The 3,759-nt window shown below is 57.6% G+C and overlaps 1 pseudogene; it reads right to left on the minus strand.

The window, feature by feature from the left end:
• Positions 1 to 3,523: 3,523 nt before the first annotated feature.
• Positions 3,524 to 3,641, minus strand: LOC120595370 (uncharacterized; annotated as a pseudogene).
• Between the last annotated feature and the right edge of the window lie 118 nt (positions 3,642 to 3,759).

The raw sequence follows: 3,759 nt of genomic DNA on the forward strand, positions 1-3,759 counted from the left end.
AGACATGCCCTCCAAAGAGGACATATAGATGGCCAACAGACATATAAAAAGATGCTCAATGTCACTCGTCATCAGAGAAAGGCAAATCAAAACCACAACGAGACATCGCTTCACACCGGTCACAATGGCTGTTATTGAAAACTCAACAAACGAGTGTTGGTGAGCATATGGAGGAAGGGGACTCTCATGCACTGTTGGTGGGACTGCAAAATGGTGCCGCCGCTGTGGAAAACAGTCTGGAGGTCCCTCCCGAAATGAAAAAGAGAACTGCCTGACATTCCAGTTCTGCGTATTTATCCGAAGAAATCTAAAACACTCGTTTCAAGAGACCTATTCACCTCTATGTTCACTGCAGTTCTATTTACAATTGCCAAAATGTGGAAGCAACCTGTGTCCACCGATAAATGAATAAAGAATATGAATATGTATATATATATATGTGCATACATACATATATATACATATATATAATAGAATATCACTCGGTGATAAAAAGGAATGAAATCCTGCCGTTTGCAAGAACGTGGATGGACTTGGTACTATATAAGTGAAATAAGTTAGAAAGAGCGACAAATACCACATGATTTCGCTTATATGTGGAAATTAAAAACAACCCACCGACGGAACAAGCAAAACAAAACCAGCGGACCCACAGAAGGAGAGAAACGCATGGCCGCGGAGGGGAGGGGTGAAGGGGACTCCGGTCTGGGACAGTGTGACAGCTTTTCGCGGGGTGATCACATGGCAAGATATGCGAATGTCGACTCGCTACGTTGTACACCCCGAAACTAACGTGACATCCTGTGCCAACTACACTGTAACCAGAAATAACAGATGAAGATGGGGCGAACAGGGATGGCTGCAGACCAGCGTGCCTGATGCGCACACCCACGTGTGCACACGCGCGCCCACACCCACGCGGATCCCGAACAAAACGCCAGCAGGCGGAATCTGGCAACGTGTGGACAGAACCACGCGCCGTGCACGTGAGCCCGGGGTCTGCTGACGGGACCCCATCTCGGGAAGGTGCGCCCCGAGACAGGCATGGCCGGGGGACCCCCACGCCCGGCTGGAAAGGGGCCCCGACGGCCTGGGCCTGTCGGTCGCCTCGCTCTTCACAGCGCTGGTCGCTGTCCGCAGCCGCTCTCGGCCAGACACCGTCCTGCCCGGCGCGGGGCCCTGGCGGTGCGCGGGGTGTCGCTGCTCTGCCCTTACACTCACCACGTCTGAAAGGCACTGACACGTATGCTCACGGGGACGCGGGTGTCACACTTCCATACGACGAGAGACCGTACCCCCCACGCCGCGCAGGTTCCCTTGGGAGAGCCCTGCTCTAGACGCCCCGCAGGGCGGTGACATTTACTGCCCTCGTCTCCCGAACCTGACCTTTCCCCCTGCCTCTCCCCTGGGACCTGAATGTCCAGACACCTGCGGGGCGTGCCCACCATCCTCCACAGGCCAGCCGCGCGGCCCTGCTGCATCCCGCCGCCCGGGACAGAACCTGGCCGTCCCGTGCCCCCTGCGCGCCCTTCTCGCCGCCTGTGCGGGACGCGGGCTCCGTCTGTTCCGGCCTCCGCGACAGCGCTGTGGCTCCTTCGCGAGGCGCACAACACGGACGACTTAGCCACGTGTCTAACTATTTGCTATGGCCCGTTTCCTCCACGTGTCCCCTTGCTTGAGACGGAGGAGGCCACAGCCCTTTTCGTTACACCCCAGGCACAATGCCCAGGACCGATGTTTAATAAGTAGGGGCAGGGTGAAGATGCAGTGCGGCCACTGTCCTGTCTCAAGAGGGTGTCCCTGATGGGCCCCCTAGAGGGTCTCCCTGCCTCTCCTCTCCCAGCTGCGCCCACCTCCAGGCTGATCTCTGCTTCTAGGTCACCTTCCCAAAGACACTGGCGACCCTGTCAGTCCCCGAGAGCCGGCAGGATGTTTCGTGGGCCTGGACAGAACAGGGGGTCTCCCGTTCCAGTGAGTGTCCTTGGGCCTCAGCGGGACAGGCACGTGCGGTGGCCCTGCGGGGACACGGAGGGGCCAGGCGGCCAAACAGGCCACAGCAATTTCCCCCGCGGACCTTCCCTCCAGGCACATGATGGGCGTTGAGCAATGTTTGCTGAACTCATTAGTGTGAGTCGCTTGCTCAACTCTCTGGCGTCCGGGGCCAGTGCGGGGGCCTGAGGCTCAGGAGCTGCCTGGGTGGGGGGGCAGGGGCCGGAGGAGCCCGGAGTCACGTTCCAGGCGGGGGCCCTGGGCCTCTGCGCTGTGAGCGCTGCCCCGCTTCCTCTCCGAGTGCAAACCGGTGCCAGCACGGGCCCCTCCTCCTCCCGCGTCTGCCAAGGGCAGCCCACCCCACCGCCGTGCGATCTGCTCCCCATTAACGAGTCTGCAGCAGCCCAGCAGCCCACCAGCCGACCGCGGCCGGTGCAAGTCACGGCTTTGCCATGACCTTGCTGCGCCCCTGCAACTCGATCACAGGACCCTGATTCCAAGACCGGCCCTTCCTGCGTTTGCTGGCGGAGACATTCTGGAAACGTCAGGCTCTTGCTTCTGAGGCACCGGCCCTGAGGGGGCTCGCTCCCCGTTTCAAATGGGGCCGGGCCTGGAGAAACCCAGCAAGCCTCATCTGTCCCCAGCGTTCTTGGGGCACCCCTGGAGCTCCGGCCCCAGATCGTGACCCCTGCATTAAGGAGGCTGCCGCATGAACACTGGCTGCTGCTTCTGCCCCGTGCAGTCATCCGCCCTTGTCCTCACAGTCACGGGGGTCTGCTGTGTGGACAGCCACTTTCCTAGGTAGTCACCAAGCTACCAGCACCCCCCCCACCTCTGTGACACATGCACAGGCGCACTCTGTCCCCGTCACGGTTGTCCCAAGTTTGACACTTTTCCCGCCCCATCGTGGTGGGAACTGGAGCCTCTTCGGCAGGCTCCTCCTGGCCCGCTGAGGACACACACAGCTGGGCTGCGCGGCTGAGCACCCATGGGGCCCGCCCCGAGCTGTGCGCCGCGGCCAGCACCACTTCCAACGCTGTAAGGCCTCTGAGCACGCTGGCTCACAGAGGGCCACAGGCATCAGGATGTATGCCACAGCCCTCCTGTCACGCTGACGTGCGATGTGTGACAGGAGCTGGGGTCTGCCGTTGGCCACGGACAATGTCACCGGCCTAGGGTCCAGGCCGGGTCAAGCTGCACCCTCGCCAGAGCCCTGAGAACTCACTGAGGCAGATGCATAATTTCGCAGTCATTGTGTGTTTGCTGCTGTTTGTACAGTTGCTTTTATACTTTTCACATATAATTGTGCTCACGTTTGTAATTCCATTTCACGAATCTGTTAAACCCAGGAGCCTACACTGTGAGGATGCGATTTTAATAACGTTACAAGGGCAAAGATTATGGTCTGCGGCCAAAGCTGAGCTGAGATAGATTTATTTCTTTGTTTGTTTGTTTATTTATTTTTAGGTGAGGCAGCCCTTGGTTGACCTCACAGATCGCAAGGACCTTGTAGTTTACAATCCCTTAATTTTTACGCCTACGGCACCCCGTCTTCCTAGGTGGTCTCCCATCCAAGTACTAACCAGGCCTGACCCTGCTTAGCTTCCGAGATCGGACGGGATCCGGCTTGTTCAGGGCGGCAGGCCGTAGACTGAGCTGAGATTTAACTAATAGGCTCAAATGTTTTCATGATTAAAAATACTTTAAATGAACTAAACGGTTAACCCAAATGTTTAAAAAACAATAAATAACCCCGGGGAAGAAAAAAAA

The sequence above is a fragment of the Pteropus medius genome, unplaced genomic scaffold (genome assembly GCF_902729225.1).
Source record: "Pteropus medius unplaced genomic scaffold, Ma_sr-lr_union100, whole genome shotgun sequence".
Lineage (NCBI taxonomy): Eukaryota > Metazoa > Chordata > Mammalia > Chiroptera > Pteropodidae > Pteropus > Pteropus medius.